This window comes from Chiloscyllium plagiosum, unplaced genomic scaffold, assembly GCF_037043375.1.
Source record: "Chiloscyllium plagiosum isolate Xiang-an unplaced genomic scaffold, Cpla_swu_hap1 HiC_scaffold_27, whole genome shotgun sequence".
Taxonomy (NCBI): Eukaryota; Metazoa; Chordata; class Chondrichthyes; order Orectolobiformes; family Hemiscylliidae; genus Chiloscyllium; species Chiloscyllium plagiosum.
In genome coordinates, this window is record NW_028270165.1 from 41,894,272 (window position 1) to 41,914,272 (window position 20,001).

The 20,001-nt window shown below is 45.1% G+C and overlaps 1 non-coding gene and 1 pseudogene across 1 annotated transcript; both read right to left on the reverse strand.

Moving 5' to 3' along the window:
- Window positions 1-236: 236 nt before the first annotated feature.
- On the reverse strand, window positions 237-308 carry trnae-cuc (transfer RNA glutamic acid (anticodon CUC)). Its single transcript has one exon. It is a non-coding gene; the product is annotated as a tRNA-Glu (tRNA).
- A 6,702-nt stretch (window positions 309-7,010) lies between these two features.
- LOC148143762 (uncharacterized) lies at window positions 7,011-11,925 on the reverse strand (annotated as a pseudogene).
- Window positions 11,926-20,001: the final 8,076 nt, after the last annotated feature.

A 20,001-nucleotide genomic window follows, 5' to 3' on the forward strand; every position in this document is an offset into this window, starting at 1 on the left:
AGTAGAGCGAACAGTCAATGGTAAATTCAAAACAGCCTCTACAGGAAAACAACGCACGCGAACCAAGAACTTCGCTACAGAAGCAATCATCCCTACACATACAAACAAATCTGAATCAGGATACTATTTCAACGAGACACGACACACTGGAGCACCCAGGAACTACGAAGACCAATCAATAACTGTACAGCGCATTTAAGAAGAACGGGTGGCCAAGAAACCCCACAGAAAATTGCTTCCCTGCCTGGGAATCGAACCCGGGCCGCGGCGGTGAGAGCGCCGAATCCTAACCACTAGACCACCAGGGAGAAGTCAATGCATGGTGTCAGATCTGCTGGAAATGACTTACCTGCCCGAAAATCGAACCCGAGCTGCGGGATATCGAAGGCTTTCACCTGTGCATCCACCAATATCATTACTTGTACCCATTGCTCCCGGTGCGGTCTCCTCTACATTGGGGAGACTGGAGACTCCTCGCAGAGAAAAGTCACAGCGCTGAGGGAACATCTCCAGGACAACCGCACCAATCAACCCCATCGCCCTATGGCCCAATATTTCAACCCCCCCCCCCCCCCCACTCTGCCGAGGACATGCAGGTCCTGGGCCTTCTCCATCGCCGCTCCCTCCCCACCCGATGCATGGAGGAAGAACGCCGCACCTTCCGCCTCGGATACATTCAACCCCCAGGACATCAATGTGGACTTCACCAGTTTCCTCATTTCCCCTCCCCCCACCTTACCTCAGTTCCAACCTTACAGCTGACCTGTCCTACCTGCCAATCTCCCTGACCACCTATCCGCTCCACCCTCCTTTCTGACCTGCCACCTCCACCCCCACCCCCATTCACCTATTGTACTCTTTGCTACCTTCTGCTCAGCTCCACCCCCCCCCCCCACCAATTTATCTCTGCACCCTGGAGGCGTCCTGCCTCTATTCCTGATGAAGGGCTTTTGCCCGAAACGGCGATTTTCCTGCTCCTCGGAAGCTGTTTGACCTGCTGTGCTTTTCCAGCACCACTCTGATCTAAACTCTGGTTTCCAGCATCTTCAGTCCGCACTTTTGCCGAACCAATAAACCCAGTGTGCCGATTTCACATCAACAAATTGACACAAGCAGACGCAACGTGTGCAGAAACCCTAGCCACATTACTTTACATTAAAGACATCTGTGAAATGATGTCCAGACAACTCAACCCTCTCAGCATCATGGTAGCCCACAAACCTACCAACACACTTGAACAGCGGCTAATGAACCTGAAATACCTGATACAAACAACCAGCAAACAAATGTTATTTACAAAATACCATACAAGGAAATATATACATGAACTCTGCCGCACAGTTCTCTGTGGCAAGAAATGCTAGGATGAGATAAGGAATATTTTTTTCAGCCAAAACGAATCGGCACTGACTGGACAGCCATTTAAAATCAACGCTGTCAGCCCAGGATGGAAGATCCAAAGGGATGAACAGCTTTCTTATTTCCTGAAGATTTACTAAACTGAGACTGGGTTTTGGTGTTTGTTCCCTTTTCACTCCCAGGAGCCGCAGTGGTTGGGGCGGTGAGTTGGGGAAAGTGAAATGTGCCCGTGAGCAGCGTGTGGGGCTCTTTCAGCTTCCCCTCCTCTGACAGCGCTGTGACGTGACTCTGATGTTCTCAGGGACACTGACTGACGCGAGACAGTGAAAAGATTCCCATTCCCGCAGATCGGGAATTCAAACCGTATACCGGCTTCATGACAATGAGAAAGATTAATTGGGGTGTGTGAAGAAGCTGTGAGCTGCATTTCAAACAGGTAGGTGGAGTCAGATGCGTCATCCATTGCGCCCCGGCCCTGTGCGTAACTGACGTCGCCATGATGCAGAGTTCTGACGTTAATATGGACATGCGCAGCAATGGGAACATTCATAAGGTGAACAACCAAAGATAATCACCGTCACTGCTTCCCTTCCATAGTCCCAACTTTGTGAAGCAGTATCTTTCATTAGGAAATAAAACACCTTTGTCCTTCGGCACCTGCTTCATTTCGATCACGACTTCACGCCCATCACTGTTCTAGTCTCATTTCCAAACACTTGGCTCATTTCCTCAAAAGCAGCTCTGTGGGTATCTGCTTGTTCCACCCTGACAGGCAGTGGGTTGCAGATTCCCGACCAGTCTCAAGGTGATTGAAATATTTCAACCCCTCCACTGATTTGCATCTTTAAAAAAAACGTGGAACAATCTCCATTTCTTTTTGACGACAGTTCTCAACTGTAGTCGGCAGGGTTCACACCTGCGTGGGGAAACCGCAATGGATTTCATGTCCATCGCATTAACCACTCGGCCCACCAATGCAGAACCACACTGACAGCTTCATTTCCCATTTCTCTCTCCCTGTGGAGCTGAGAAAGAGTGAATCATTGCAGAGCTTGTTTGAATCCAATCACTTCACAGGTTTCGAAAGGGTTAAATATCTGCAAATGGCGTGTCTGGGTGTTTCATCCCGAAAGATGAAACGGACGTTCAGTTAGAAACAAAACCAGGAATTGCAGGAGCAACTCAGCAGGTCAGGCAGCATCTGTAGAAAGAGAATCAGAGACAACGTTTCAGAATTTTTTTTTCCTCATCCAGGTACAGCCAAACCTGCTGAGTTTCTCCAGCCGTTTCTCTTTCTGTCTCGGATTCTCAGCATTCGTAGTCCTTTACGTTAGAAATTCAATCAATTCAGAAACCCCTTTGTGCTTCCTCAGTGGAGAAGATTTCCGTTTGGGAAACATTTTCCTGACACCATTAAAAACTGACACCTTCGCAGCCAAGAAAGCGGGAGGAGCGAGAGCAACAAACACTCCATGCCTGGGTGGTTTCGAATTACCAACCTTCCGGTTAACAGCCGAACTGGCTGACCAATTGCGATATAGAGATACGCAAACGCACAGCTTGCACAGTCTGTTAGTGGAGGCTGTTCGTCAATGCATAATTCTGTCTGTCGTGCCCAGCATGAACATTGTCCTCTCCAATATAACTAGGAACTCGCCCTCCGACACCGGGGCCATCGCCCTTTGAGCCTTTCCGTGTCTTGCCTGTTCCCGACTTTTCACAGTGACCCGGAGCCGAGAAGGCGTTTGAATTCCTGATGTGCAGGAACGAGAATTTTATCAATGTCTCAGTTCAGTTCATGTCCCGAGAATAATAGAGTCAATCTCCCGGCCTCTTAAAAAGGGGACGGTGTCTGGACTGTCTCTGCTCAGTCGGACAGTTCATTCTTTCATTCTCCTCTAATTCCATTTCCCAAAGAGTTTCTAAAGATTCACAAAGCTGGAGACTGGGATTTCTGTTTTACTTCATGAACATTTTTCCACCTGCTAACTGACAATATTTTGCTAAAATCTCTTCCCGATTGTAACACTTGCATCATGTCCAGCCATGAGGTATTTCTATTTTGGGAATGTTCTCTTTGGAGCAAAGAAGGTTAACTGGAGATGTCCAGGGGCTGTTGGCAATGCTGGTAGAAGAAGTGGTGGGAATGGACAGGTTAATGATCAGAAGAACCTATTGCCACTGACTAGGGTCAGTTACCAGAGGACAGGGATTGAAGTTTTTTAATGGAAAGCAGCATTTGTGTAGAACAAACACAGCGAATACTGCAGAAAGCCAACGGGTCGAGCAGCATCTGTGGAAAGGTAAACAGAGCTGACGTTTTGAGTGTGCTATGGTTTTTGTTCAGAACACGAGTTTCCTGCATGGCAATCACTTCCCAGACGTGAGAAAACGGGACTTTATTGAGACGGGTTTTGTGAGGTTTGAGCGATAATGCAACCAACAGGAAGTCATTTAAAATCGCCAGCGAAGAAAGCATCGTCAGCAGGTTACCACCCTGGGCGGGGGAACCCCACAGGGTGTCTAAAGCAGCAACGTAAATGTTCGGCCACAATTAGAGGCCTAATATTTCTCATGGAATGTTTCCAACAGGAAAGGTGAGTATTGGGCTTGTCAGCCTCTTTCAGCTTCCCCTCCTCTGACAGCGCTGTGACGTGACTCTGATGTTCTCAGGGACATTTACTGACGCGAGACAGTGAAAAGAGTCTCGTTCCTGCAGATCAGGAATTCAAACCGTATGCCGGCTTCAGTATAATGAGAAAGATTAATTGGGGTGTGTGAAGACGCTGTGAGCTGTATTTCAAACATGTAGCTGGAGTCAGATGCGTCATCCATTGCGCCCCCATGCTGCAGAGTTCTGACGTTAACACGGACATGCGCAGCAATGGAACAGCCAAAGATAATCACCATCACTGCTTCTTCCATTGTCCCAAATTTGTGAAGCAGTATCTTGCATTGGGAAATAAAACACATTAATCCTCAGGTGCCTGCTTCATTTCGATCACGATTTAAAGCCCCTCACTGTTCTAGTCTCATTTTCAAACTCTTGGCTCATCGCCTCAAAAGCAGCTCTGTGGATATCTGCTTGTTCCACCCTAGCTGTATCCTTTACCTGGTCTCACCAACAGGTGACTCCAAAACCACAGCAGTCTTGTTGACTCTCTACTGCCCCAACTCTCCAACTACCCTCCCCCACAGATGGGCTGGAAGAATCTTACATGGAGACAGGGTCTATGTTGAAATTACTGACTGAGGCAACACTTCCTCTGGATTAAGGTTGTACCAAGGATCCAATTACAAAGGGACAACTTGGTGGTTACCAATAGTAAAGGAAGTGAGGTGGGATGGTATTTGCGCGCTTTGACCTAGAGTTGTTTAAAAAGCAGCCACGTTTTCCATGCCTTTTTACTGGGGGGAATCTGAAGCTGTAACAAAGTTGTCACAATAAAGGTTACCTGAACTTATCGCCGGGCTCAAGCTCTCATTAAAAGCTTTGAGCTCCAAGAGGTTTTTGTTTTAAAGCTGCTCATTTCTTTCAGCCTTCTGCACGAAGTTTCCAATGTCGTGTATCAGATGGAGCAGTGAATGAGGAGCTAGTATTGTTAGAAATTGTAAACTTTTCAGGACTGCAGGTAATGTGTTGTTACATCAGCATTTTAAAGTTTACTGGCAGCACTGGGCGATGTGGGCTTTATTCACTAGAAACAATGTGGAGTAGCTGGTATTGGACTGGGGTGTACAAAGTTAAAATTCACACAACACCAGGTTATAATCCAACAGGTTTATTTGGAAGCACTTGCTTTCGGAATGCTGCTCCTTCGTCGGTTAGCTGAGAGGTATGAATAAAAGTGACGGCTTGCATTTTCATAAAACAAGGAAGGGCAGGACTTGTACAGTTAATGGTAGGGCCCTGGATCATGTTGTGAAACAGAGAAACATTGAGGTGGAGGGGCATTCAGATACATAGTTCTTTGAAAGTTGCATCATTGGTGGACAGGGTGGTTCAGAAGGCATTTAGCACCATTGCATTTATTGTTCGCACCACTGCGTATAGGAGTTGGCCCATCATGTTGAGGTTGTACAGGATGTTGGTGAGGCCACTTCTAGAGTACTGAGTACACTTCTGGTCGCTCTGTTACTGGAGGAATACTGTGCTGTACATCTCTATGACTCTATAAAAGATCCATTACAAATTTGATGGACCAAACAATTGCCTTTTGAGAGAGATAAACGAGAGGATCAATATTTAAGTAAACTTCCAATTTTTGTTCTCCTGCAAAAGTCTCTGTTTTGTCGGGGACAGGGTAAGCCAATAGACCTTGCAACTCAACCTCATCTTGTCCTCACCCAATATGAAAGGAAAATAAGGGATGATGAAAAATACTGGCTTTGCCAGTGATGCTCACAGTCCATGAACAAATAAAACAGATTAGGGTGCTGCCATCACTGCATGTGTCAGAATTAAGTGATCAGAAAAATTCTGAACTCAGACTACACACAGTTTGCGCACAATGCCATCATGTCTACTAATTCTGATCATTTCAATTGATATTCAGTCTGTACCAAATTCAGAGCTGCCACGGTTTATGTTTCATTGGCAATTCTACATGTTGACTTTCTATTATCACAATCTCTTTGACGTTGTTATATGTATTTAATCTTTAGATTGGTTGTGTCTTTAATTGTGAAACAGACAAATTCACAACTTCACCAAATGCCAAAACGTTTTTATTTAGGATGTTTGGGCACTAGCACTGACAAATAAAATATTAAAGAAATACAAAGTTATCAAGAGAGATACATATCTTGTTTAACCAAATACATTGGCAGTGCAGAGAATTTCAGCAAAGTGCAATACATATTCACTTTGTACCCCTTATTCAACTCATTCAAGAATTTCAAATTGAGCTGGAGGTAATTCAAGAGCAAATGGCAACATTTGTTTGTTAATACACTCACCATTAACTCTGAAAGACTATTTTTATCAAAATCACAATGTTTAATCCCAAACAGAGCAATTAAGTGCAAAGTTACTTTCAACCATTTAATAAAACATTGCAAATTTTATTTCCTATGACAAACAATTTTATAGTTTTGATAAGATCTTTACAAATATATTAAACAAAATAGCTTTCCTGGGTGTTAATATTTACAACAGTTATGCAGCTATTATTTGGCAATTGACCAACTAATTGAAATAATTTCAGAATAAATTAGCTGCTTCATTATAATACATTAAGATATTTTAATAAAGTCATGAAAAGTAAATCTTTCACACAAAGTTAAATAAAATACAAAACCATCTTACAGAATTCAATTCAAATCACATCTGTTGCATCACAAAAAGATGATGTTCAATGTACCAATGACAGACAATCACTGGTAATGAAGGAAAAACATTGTAAAGAACATATATATATATATATATATCACTCAAGTATTCTCTGAAGATAAAAAATGCATCTGGATGGGAACATGAATAAGGAAGGAATCAGAGGGAGATGGGCCAAATGCTGGCAAATGGGTCACTAGAATACTTTAGGATATCTGGTTGGCCTGGACTGAAGGGTTTGTTTCTATGTGCTCATTACAGATACTCCTCTTCTGGGATCCCCAGTCCTCTCCCCATACCAGCTGTACTTTTCATGAAATAATTTGGCAATTGTTGACTTCTATCAACCTCTTCAATCCTGAGAAATTTCCTCTCTCTGCAAAATGTGGTTCACGTTGGCAAGTTCAATCCTCCTCCGGTCCTCAGGAACGCACTTTATAATGTGCAATGTTCTCAATAGCTGTTTAACATTCAATGGGGAAACTATTTTCAGTCCAACAGTTAGACAGAATTTCTCTGAAATGTTTATAGCAAATGCACTGCTCCCACGAGAGCTTGTGGGGCCACAGTTAAAATGCTTTTAACAGCCTTTTCTTTAAATTTCCCCGCCCTCCCAGAGGAGAAATTTTCTCCCAGAAATTATTTGCCCTGAAAAAAATCCAGCAGTAAAGTGATTATGGCGCTCTCAGTAAAAATGTCTCAGTTGGATTATCCAAGGTTAGAAATGGAAGAACATCTCTCTTCAAGGTTACAGCTCAATTTGCCCTTTTAGCGTTCCTTGAAATTAATGTGTTCCATCATAGTGTTTAATTATGATCCATTAAAAGCAGAACCAACTCAACTGACTGAACAAGCAAAACAACTTTTCCGTATGCACTTTAGATGTGACATCCTCTCCCTCTCTCTCTCTCTCTTGACCCAACAGGATGACAAGGGCTATCGAGTAACGATTGCTGATCTACAGTTTGCTTCTGCTGGTTAACATAAGCATTTAATAACTGCCAGCCTGGTCATCCCCAAAGTCAAAGAACAGACTGTTCACCTGTGCCTGAGCAGAGGATAAATTTCACTTGGAACAGATCACAAAATGACAACTGTTACCAGTCCCACAACTCATGAGTTTCCATGGACAAAGTTAAAAATCACACAACACCAGGTTATAATCCAACAGATTTGTTTGGAAGCACTAGCTTTTGAAGCACTGCTCCTTCATCAGGTGGTTGTGGAGAATGAGATCATGGTCACGGAATTTATAGTCAAAGGAGTCAAGTATTATGGAAATGTGATACATTAAACAATTTTAGATTAAATCTTTCATCTTTTAGATGGCTTTTTGCTCTTTGGTATGTTAATCCCAAAGTTTGGTTTTAATTAACTTCTCAAGAATGCCATTGAAATGCAGAGCTTTTCGAAGAGAGGTGTGAATTCTGTTTGTGTCCCAATGTCCAGTCAGACTGACATTTTTCTTAGAAAAGATCTGTACTTAGATTACATTCTTGAGAAGGTAAATTATAGATTAGGGTGGATTGGCAGTGCTAAATTACCCACAGTGTCCAGAGATGTACAGGTTAGGGTGGATTAGCCATGGAAAATATGGAGTAAGGGGGTGTGTATGGATGGGATGCAGTATGGAGGGCCAATGTGGAATAGATGGGCCGAATGACCTGCTTTCACATTGTCAGGATTCTGTGACCCTCCCCAACAAAGGCACATTTTATCTGCATCTATCCTGTCAAGCCCCTTTCAGAATTCTACTGGTTTCAATAAGATCACTTCTGATTCAGAGAGATATACAGCACAGAAACAGACCCTTTGGTCCAAATCATCCATGGATTCTCAAACTGAACTCGTCCCACTTGCCTGTATTTGTCCCATAATCCTCTAAACCTTTCTTTTCATGTACCCATCCAAATGTCATTTAAACACTGTAACTGTCCCTGCATCTCCCACTTCCTCAGCAAGTTCATTCCTCATGTAAACTACCCTCTGTCAAAACGTTGCTCCCCAGTTCCTTTTACACCTCTCTTTTCACCTTAAAAAAATGCCTCCTACCTTTGAGCTCCCCTACACTAAGAAGACCCTTTCTATTCACCTTACCTTCACTCCATGATTTTATAAATCTCAGTGAGTGCACCCCTCAACCTCCTGTGTTCTAGCGAAAAAAGTCCCAGCCTCTCCTTGCAACTGAAACGCTCCAGTCCTGGTAAATCTTCACCAAACCCTCTCTAATAGTATTCTTCCTCTTACAGGGTCACCCAGAGCTGTACTCAGTACCCGGAAAGTGGCCTCACCAACATTCTGTACCTCAACAAGATGTCCCAACTCAATGGTGTGAACAGTGGAGGCAATGCTGCTGAATGCCTTCTTAACCTCCCTGTCTAGCAATGATGCAACTTTCAAAGAACTATGTACCCTAACTCCCCCAATGTCTCTGTTTTACAACATGACCCAGGGCCCTACCATTAACTGTACAAGTCCTGCCCTTCCTTGTTTTAGCAAAACGCAACTGCTCGCTTTTATTCATACCTCTCTCATACACACGCTCCCTCTCTCAGTCATATACATGTACACACACCCCACCCCCCCGTACACTCTCTCAGGCTTATACTCCATCACACTCACACTCTACCAAATGTTCACACAGTCTTACGCACACTCGCATGCACAAACTGACATGCACACATATGCACAACGCTATGGGGTGAATTTGGCAGAATTATATTTGCAGATACATTCAATTTTGCTCAAAAAGCACAGAATCTTATAAATTCCTATTTTGGAAATAGAACCAGTCTGATTCAAGATTGGGATACTGATAGACTCGAAGCTCACACCTGTAATGCATTGTCTGAGCTAAAATATCACTTTTTAAAAGAAACATAAGTCATCTCAAGACTATGACTTAAAAGTAGTTCTGGGATTTACGTATTAACGAACTAAAACCTGCAACCCATTCTAAAAAGATGAATAGCTTAACAGCACTCTAGGTTTGTTCAATATATCCTATTAGTTGCATGACCCTGTGATTTTTGCAATAAAATATGTGTCTTATGATCCTGCTCCACAGCTACCTGATGAAGGAGCAGCGCTCCGAAAGTTAGTGCTTCCAAAGAAACCAGTTGGACTATAACCTGGTGTTGTGTGATTTTTAACTTTATCCACCCCAGTCCAATGCTGGCATCTCCACATCATATCTCGTTAACACAGCCCACACCTCCCGGTGCTGCCAGTAAGCTTTACAATGCTGATGAAACGACGCACTCTACACTCCTGAAAAGTTTACAATTTCTAACGATACTCATTCACTGCTCCATCTGACACACGACATTGGAAACTTAGTGCAGGAGGCTGAAAGAAATGAGCAGCTTTAAAACAAAAACCTGTTGGAGCTCAAAGCTTTCAAAGTCTGAGCCCAGCCGTAAGTTCAGGTTACCTTTATTGTGACCCAACTTTGTGACAGCTCCAGATCACCTCAGCAAAAAGGTGTTGAAAAAGTAGCTGCTTTTTAACAGCTCAAGGTCAAAGCACAGCCCCCCACCCCACTTTCTTTACTATTGGTCACCACTGACTTGTCCCTTTGTAATTGGATCCTTGGTACAGCCTTAACCCGGAGGAAGTATTGCTTCACTCAGCGATTTCAACCCAGACCCTGTCTCCAAGTAAGTTTCTCCCCGCCCAACTGCCGGGAGGGAAAGAAGTGGGGCGAAGCAGGTGGACTCAACCACACTGCTGTCGGTCTGCAGCCACGTGTAGGCTAGACCAGGTAAAGGATGCATCTGCGATGACTGAGTGAATCCTTTGCCACAACAGCAGTTTCCTTCCCTAAAAAGGACGTGACTGAATCAGAATGGGGCTTCCCCCCCCACCCCACCCGATGGTTTCATTGTTAGATTCTGACCTCCAGATTTCTGACCGAATTCCAAATCCGCTATCTGCTGCGGTGGGATTCAAACCTGGGAGTTCCAGAACTGGGTTGGTAGCCCAGTCCATAATGGTACTCGACAGTCGCTCCTTCAATCCCCCTGCGATGGCACGTGAACTCCTTGGTGCCTCCGCAGGGTGGCTGCCCGGGTAAAGCCCTTCCCACATTCGGAACAGCTGAAGGGCCTCTCCCCCGTGAGGACCCGTCGATGCTTTACCAGGGCGGAGGAATCGCTGAAGGCCTTCCCACATTCGGGACAGGAGAATGGCCTCTCCCCCGTGTGGACACGCTGATGCTTCAGCAGGTCAGAGGAATTGCTAAAGGCCTTCCCATATTCGGGACAGCTGAAGGGCCTCTCCCCCGTGTGGACCCGCTGGTGTTTCAGTCGGGTGGAGGAATCGCTGAAGGCCTTCCCGCACTTGGGACAGATGAAGGGCTTCTCCCCCATGTGGACTCGCTGGTGCTTCAGCAGGGTGGAAGAATCGCTGAAGGCCTTCCCACACTTGGGACAGATGAAGGGCTTCTCCCCCGTGTGGACCCACTGGTGCGTGCGCAAGTTGCCCTTCTGAGTGAATCCCTTCCCACACGCAGGGCAGCAGAAAGGCTTCTCACCTATGTGGATCTGCTGGTGGATCAGCAGGACCGACGCCTGGGTAAAGCCCTTCCCACACTCGGGGCAGCTGAAGGGCCTCTCCCCTGTGTGGACCCGCTGGTGCTTCAGCAGGGAGGAGGAATTGCTGAAGATCTTGCAGCACTCTGTTCAGGGGAAAGGCCTCTCCTGTGTGTGGACCCACTTGTGGGTCTGAAGGGCAGAGGAATCGTTGAAGGCCTTCCCACACTCGGGGCAGCTGAAAGGCTTCTCCCCAGTGTGGACCCGCTGGTGCGTCCGCAACTTGCTCACCAGAGTGAATCCCTTCCTGCACTCGGAACAAGGGAATGGCCTCTCCCCAGTGTGGACCCGCCAGTGGGTCAGTAGGGTGGAGGAGGTGCTGAAGGCCTTCCCACACACAGTGCAGGAGAACGGCCTCACCCCCGTGTGGACCCGTCGGTGGGTCTGCAGGTCAGAAGAATAGCTGAAGTCCTTCCCACACTCGGGGCAGCTGAAGGGCCTCTCCCCGGTGTGGACCCATCGGTGCCTCAGTAGAGCGGAGGAATTGCTGAAGGCCTTCCCACACCTGGGGCAGATGAATGGCCTCTCTCCGGTGTGACTGCGCCAATGAATCTCCAGGGCAGATGGAGCACGGAAGCCTTTCCCGCAGTTGCCACACTTCCACGATTCCTCCACAGGGTGGGATTCCTCAGGTTTCTCCATGGCCGAAGCTTCAGCTGTACACAAATGCGTGTAGAGCCCCTCCTCACCGTGAATTCCTCTTTCCAGGCTGTACAACAGTTTCTGGCTCCACACTCATTGCGCTGCCAACAGTAGGGTCACTCACCCAGACCCACCGATGCTGAAAATGTACTCAAACAGGAACCAAAAAGCTTTGCTCCTTCTCACAGAATCACAGTCAAACATTGTTGCAGTCAGACATTGACAAAAAAGTGAGGACTGTAGTTACTGGACAGTCAGTGCTGGAAAAGCACAGCTGGTCAGACAGCATCTGAGGAGCAGGAGCGTCGATGTTTCAGGCATAAGCCTTTCATCTGTTAATTTTGAAACTTCCGTCCTCAGATCGCCAAATACTCTGTAAAAAGAGATTACAAAAGTCATCAGTTTCAGTCCAGAGTAGAAATTCAGAACAAGCATTTCTACTTTCTTTTCTTTAGTTATTCCACAAAATTGAAAGCACCATCTCACTCTCTCTCTCTCGGTTCTCACATTAACGTCTCTGGGAAGTGGGGGGAAAGGAGACATCAAAGCATTAACACCGACACCAGAGAGAAACTGTACATATATTAGTAGAAAGCCAGAGTCATAGAGATACACAGCACAGAAACAGACCCTTCGGTCAATCTCTTCCGTGCCAACCAGATACCCAAAATCAATCTAGTCCCATTTGTCAGTACTTGGCCCATATCCCTCTGAACCCTTCCTATTCAAACACCCATCCAGATGCCAGAATCCACCATTTCCTCTGGCAGCTCATTCCTTACACACATGACATTCTGCATGAAAACGTTGCCCCTTCGGTCCCTTTTAAATCTTCCCCCCACCTTAAACCTATTATCTTCTGGTTCTGGACTCCCCCATCCCAAGGAAAAGCCCTTGTATATTTACCCTATCCATGCCCCTCATGCTTTTATAAAAAGTCTATAAGGTCACCCCTAAGTCTCTGGCGCGGGAGGGAAAACAGCCCCATCCCATCCCTCCTCATCCGGGTAATTAAGACACATTCCTGAGTTTGCAGAGTCTGCTCCCTCCCTGGAATCACTCCAGTTGCTCCAAGTGAACAGATTTTATCCCCACTCCCTCCCAGGATGAAGGGTTGCCCAGAGGGAGGGAGTTTCACTCTGAAACGGACAGGGCCACTTCCGCGTTATGACGTCATAGATAAAGCGACGGGGCGGGGAAAGGCCGACAACAGCTCCGCGCACTGCGCACGCGCAGCCCTGCAGTTTGCAATAGGGTAATCCTTTCCTTTCAGAGAATTCCCAGAGTGTGGAAACAGGCCACTCGGCCCAAGGAGTCCATACCGACCCTCCGAAGGGTAACCCACCTACACCCATCCCCCTATTGCCCTGACTAATGCACATCCCTGAGCACTATGAGTAATTTAGTTTGGCCAATCCAACCTAATCTGGACAAAGTTAAAAATTAAACACCCAACAGGTTGATTTGGAAGGACTGGTGTTAACAGCGCTGCTCCTTCATCAGGTGATTGTGGAGAATAAGATCATAAGGCACAGAATTCATGGAAAAACATTACAGTGCCCTGCCACTGAAATGATATATTGAACAGACCTGGATTAAGTCTTTCATCGTTTAGAATGGGTTGCAGGTATCAATAATATGTAAATCCTAGAACTTCCTGTCAGTTACGTGTGTGCATGCATGCATGAGGGAGAGAAAAGTCTCTTTCCGTGCTGTATATCTCTATGTCTGTACGATAATAAATGCTTTATTTACGTTGGTGTAAATATTGTTGTAAATCATAGCTGGGTACTAATAGTTAGATGTAAGGGAGAGAGTATTCCTCAAGTAGGGCAGTATAAGAATCCTGGGAAATCTCTATTTCTGGTTTACTTCCTAATGAACAAACATTTGGGGGTAGCATGGTGGCTCAGTGGTTAGTACTGCTAACTCACAGCACTAGGGACCTGGGTTTGATTCTGTGTGGAGTTTGCACATTCTCCCCGGGTCTGAGTGGGTTTCCACCGAGTGCTCCTGTTTCCTCCCACAGTCCAAAGTTGCGCAGGTCAGGTGAATTCGTCATGCTAAATCGCCCATAATGTTAGGTGCATTAGATAGGGGTAAATATAGGGGAATGGGTCTGGGTGGGTTACTCTTCGGAGGGTGGAAGGGCTTGTTTCCATACTATAGGAATCTAATCTAATTAAGCACGAGCACCTATATATTTAACTTTGTTTCATTTTTCTTGTTTGATTCCATGCTATGACTACACTCTTGTGTCTGATTGGTTTGAGAGACTGGGAGATTGTGGGTTGGGTCTCAATTCACAATGTTTTATTGTTCCAGAAGGTGTAAAGGGGTGGGGGTGGGGTCAAAGCTTCAGTAGAAATCCAGCAGAGCTGAGAGCAGACCCACATTTTACTCTGTTGGAACAGGAAAATCAACAGAGGACAGAGAAACCAGGACCTGAAATCCGAGCTGACACCAGATTACCCTGTGATCAGTGCTTTCATTAGCACCTCTCCCATTCTCTTACTTTCCATTTGACTACCCCCCTCAATTTTCAGGATCCAATCCTTGTCATTCTGAAGCCATGTCTCCATTAGGAGTCTCAGATCATAATTATTCTCTTCAATGTGTGCAGTCAATTCATTCGCTTTTGTTACAATGCAGCACACATTAGACAAACCATTTTTAGTTTCCATTTTTGTGATCTTTAGAATCCAGTTTTGATTGCTGGTATATTTACTCTCCTTGTCCCTTTCTATCATTCTCTGATGTTAATTCTCCAGATCACAAAATTGCTCACTGGCCTTGATTTGGATTGGCCAGGCTAAATTGCTCAAAGTGTTCAGGGATGTGCAGGTTCGGTGGGTTAGCCATGGGAAATGCAGGGTTATAGTTCCATCGTAATAGAAGCAGGAGTAGGCCATTGGCTCATCGAGCCTGCTCTGCCATTCATTCAGCTCATGACTGACCTATCCATCGTCTCAGCTACTCCGACCTCCATTGTCCCAACTACCCTTAATTCCCCTACCATTGCAAAAACCCATCCAACTGTGTCTTGAATATACTTAATGAAGCTGCCTCTCCTGATTCCTTGGCAGAAAATTCCATAGATTCACTACTCTCCAGGTAAAGCAGTTCCTCCTCATCACTGTCCTAAATCTACTCCCCCTAATCTTGAGTCCGAATCTCATCTACCAGCAGAAATGACTGGATAGGATAGGGCTTCATCCCCACAGTTCAATGAATTCTCATTTTCCAAGATGTATTCACTCATTCAGTTGCTGTCTCACAAATAAAAGATTTAATTGCAACTTCTTCTGTTCCCAGTCAAGGCAAAACATCTTTGAAAGCTGCTCTGAAAGTCCAGTCTTCACAACCACACATCTGCTTTCACTGAAGATGATTAGAGTCATACAGCACAGAAACAGACCCTTCAACCCAACTCATCTGTGCCAACAAGAAATCCTAAATTAATCTAAATCATTTGCCAGCATTTGGGCCATATCCCCCTAAACCCTTCCTCTTCATATTCCCATCCAGATGCCTTTGAAATTTTGTAGTAATTGTATCAGACTCCATCACCCTCTGTGAAAACGTTGCTCCTCTGGTCCCTTTTAAATCATTCCCTCTCACCTCAAACATATGCCGTCTAGTTTTGGACTCCCCTACCCTGGATACGCACCCTATCCTGCCCCTTATAAACATCTATAAGGTCACCCCTCAACCTCCAGTGCTCCACAGAAAATTTTCACTGGCCTATTTAGCCTCTTCCTGTGTCTTAAACACTCCAACTCTGGCAACAGCCTTAAAAAACCTTTCTGAACCCTTTCAAAGTTTCACAACATCTTTCCTGTAGCAGGGAGCCCAGAACTCAACACAGTATTCCAGAAGTGACCTAACCAATGTCCTGTACAGCCACTCCATGACCTCCTAAGACTCACTTTCAAGGAACTATGAACCTGCACTCCAAGGTCTCTTTGTTTTGCAACACTCCCCTTCACTGTGCCAGTCCTGCCTGGATTGCTTGACCAAAACGCAATACCTCACATTTCTCTAAATTAAACTCCATCTGCCAGTCCTCAGCCCATTGGCCCATCCGATCAATTCTAATTCACAGCAAACCCTTTTTCCTCTCTTATTCCCTGGAAGCTCAAAATCTCCCTCCATTCTCACTTTGTTGAACCTAATTCCTGCTGCACCTCATCTTGAAGGGTCTGGTTCATGCTGATTAACAGGTGTCACAAAACTAGACCTTTTTTGGACTGATAGCTTTTCCCTGGCTCAAGGAGACTCTGTCCATGACTTTTTTCAGAGAGGTAATAAACCGGCCGGGTTCTGATCAGTCTGGTTTGAACAGAGATGAAAAGAATTTTGAGAGGCCTTTTGTTTATATGTAAACAGATGTGACTTCAGGCCAAATTGGTCATGTTTTAGAAGTGACCTGTATAAAGAAAGGGGAGTGAGCTGAGCAGTTTTTGTTCAGTCTTGAACTGGCTGCAAGTTCAACAGGGAGCTGTGTGGAAACTCTCTCTCTCAATTTCAACCTATAAGCATGTGTTCCATTTATACTGGTTTTCAAAGGGAGTTGGCTTATTGGGACTGTTGTGTATATTCAGAACAGCATAACTGAGTCTCGTTGGATAGGCTGAGTGTTGTAGGGGTTCTTTATTCTGATCTTTGTGTTTCATTGTGTAGTTTTGAGAATAAAGTTTTGTCTGTTTTAAAATCTAGTAGTCAACTGAGCTAACTTACTCCAGATAATTTTCACTGTACACTTACCAAATCAAATTACAAAGTTATGGTCTGGGGCTGCCTGCTTAAGAATGTTTTGAGTGGTCTGGCTTAGTCCATAACACAGACCCACACTCTCACTCAGGGGAGATATAATTGAAACATACAGAACATTGAAAGGCCTAAACAAAGTGGGCATTGGGAAGATGTTTCCATTGGTGGGCGAGAACCAGGACCTGAAAGAGACTAGAAAAGGGAAGACCTTTTAGAAGGGAGATAAGGAGAAACTTTTCAGCCTGAGAGTGGTGAATCCATGGAATTCACTGCCACATGAGGCTATGGAGGCCAAGTCACTGGGGATATTTAAGACTGAGATAGATAAGTTCTTGAGTATCAAGGGTTATGGGGAAGAAGTGGGAGAATGGGGTTGAGAAACATATCAGCCACAATTGTGTGATATGAGCAGACCTGATGGGCTGAATAGCCTATTTTCTGCTCCTGTGTATTATGGTCTCTTGCTGTCTTGGACGCAGAGTGTGAGAGAATTGGGAGCAGGAGTAGGCCATTTGGTCTTTTGAGCATACGGCAGCACTGAACAGATCATAACTGGATATGAATATACCTACATCTAGGTGGATAGGCTGGAACATTTTTCACTGAGGTACAGGAAGTTGAGAGGTTACCTATGAAATTTATAAAACCAAGAGGGTGTCAATGAGGTGAGTGGCTGGTGCCGTTGCCTTCAGATGGGGGTTTCAAGATTAGGGAGCAAACTTTTAAGGAGAGAGGAGAAAGATTTAAAAAGACACGAGGAACACCTTTTTTTTGAAAGAGAGTGGTTTGTGTGTGGAATCAATGTCCTGAGGAAGTGATGGATACAGGTACAGTAATAACATTTAAAAGACATTTGGATAAGTATATGAGTAGGAAAGGTTCAAAGGGATATGAGCCAAACTACGTGGGACTAGTTTAGTTTATGACTACAGCCAGCATGGACTAGCTGGACTGAAGTGTCTATTTCTGTGCTGTATGAGTCTGTAACTGTTCTGTACTGGTCTTAAAACCATTATTTTTGCCTTCCCCCATCACCATCCACTTCTTTGTTTTTCAGAAATCAGATGAATGCAGGCTTGAATATATTCAATGACTGCCTGATCGCAGAAAGCCATCCCAACTTCTGAGTTCTTGCTAATGTACCACTTGTCTTGCTGATTGCTTGCTACACTTGTCTGACAACTGGCAGTGACTGGTGTGGAAAGTTGCCGAGACCCCATTGTACATCCACACATCATTCCTGATGAAGGTCTCGTGTCCACATCACCAACACTCCTGCTTCTCGGATGCTGCCTAACCTGCTGTACTTTACCAGCACCACACTTTTCAACTCTAATCTCCAGCATGTGTAGCCCCCACACTTTCCACATCCCAATATATAACCATTTAAACAAATGACCTTTTTTTCTGCATTTTCTTCCACAGCAAAGGCAAAATCATCACATTGTGGTAACGCGTTTGCCAATGGAGACACAGACCTGAACCAACGTGTGCAGACTCTGTTCCCCCAACCCCCGATTCACCCCATTTCCTTTCAGTTGCTGCAAGTCAACAATTGAAGCTCAGAATTTAGAAAAGAAACGGAAAATAGGGTGAGAAAAGAGAGTGCCGTGCTCACAGATGTTGGACAGAGGAAGGAGGTTGCAGTCTGGGGTGAAGCTCAATCTTTATTCAGAGAGATGGAGCAACAATAACAACTTCCGAAGCTCATGTTCCAACTTCCGCATTCAGACAATAAGGGCGCTCTGATTGGCAGGAGGACCAGTCTCTTTCCGGTCCTCCAGTGCCTCCTATTGGTCCATCAAAAGAAGGGCGCGAGCCGTGTGCGCGGACACTGAGCAGCTGGCGCAGTTTTCTTGCTGACTCCGAGGAGCATGCGCAGTGCATGCTGCCACAGAGACGCTGGAGACCCTGGGAGTTGGTATTACTGACAGATTTGAAATGTCCAATTGCCAATAGGAGAAAAAAAGGCTGGAGCCACTTTCTTTTCCCCATCTGTGGCTCGACTTCTTAGTCCTTTTGCATTTGTTTGGCTGCTCAACATTTGTATATCTTTTCCCCGGGGTTGGGGGTCCTAAACTAGAGGGCAAAAGTTTAGGGTAAGTGGGAGAAAATTTGAGGGACTTCGGATTAGAAAGAAAAACAGTGTGAAAGTTAATTGGCTTCAAGAAATGCCCTCTTTTGCACCCCAACAAAATAGATTGTTCACAGCCTATTGGTCACTCAATGGGAAGAATGTTGTGGAACTTGAAAGGATTCAGAAACGACTTATAAGGATGTTGTGAGGTTTGGAGTTACAGGGAGAGGCTGAAAAGGCTGGGACTGTTTTCTCTGGAGTATTGGAGGCTGAGGGGGTAACCTTATAGAGGTTTATAAAATCATGAGGGGCATAGATAATGTAAATAGACAAGATATTTCCCCAGGGGTGGGGAGGTCCAGAAGTAGAAGAAGTAGAAGTAGTTTAGGGTGAGAGGGGAAAACTTAAAAGTGTCCTATGGGGCAATTTGTTTCATGCAGAGAGTGGTGCGTAAATTGAATGAGCTGCCAGAGGAAGTGATACAATTACAACATTTAAAAGGTATCTGGATGGGGACATGAACAGGAAGGTTTACAGGGATATGGGCAAAGTGCTGGCAAATGAGACTAGGTTAATTTAGGATATCTGGTCGGTCGGGACCGAAGGCTTTGTTTCTGTGCTCTACAATTCTATGATTCTTTTTCGACATAGTCTGAGCCAATTTCACAAGACTAGGAATAGGCCATTCACCCATTACAGCCTGTCCTCAACTGTGGCCTAACTGGACATATTTCAATGAGAGTTTCAAAAGATGTCTGCAGCTTTTTTTATAAAATTAAACATGCTTGAATAATGTTTTCTGAATATATCATTTTAGCTATTCTTAATTTTAAAAATAAGCCATTTCCCAGGTAGAGTCATCACCATCCATTCTCTCTCCCTCTTCTTATCAGTTCCTGAATCCTGGCACCAGGCAGACTCCAATATCATCTGACCTCCAGCTGGCAACTGCAGAGAACGGAGACAATCCCTGACCCAATCAGAAGGCTGTCCTGAGGGGAATGACCGTCTCCCAGAATAAAGTGTCTGGTTAAGATCCCCCCACCCACCACCACCACAGTGTCTGCAGCCTGGCTTCCAGCTGAATCTATCTGAGCCGAAGGTCCTCCAGTGTGTGTTTACCCTGGATGATAGCATCCAGAGCCTCCCACCTTCTGCGAGATAAGTGCCACTCTGTCCTCTCCGATGTGTGTTGTGTCACTGCTTAACTGTTTCCAGTGGCTGAG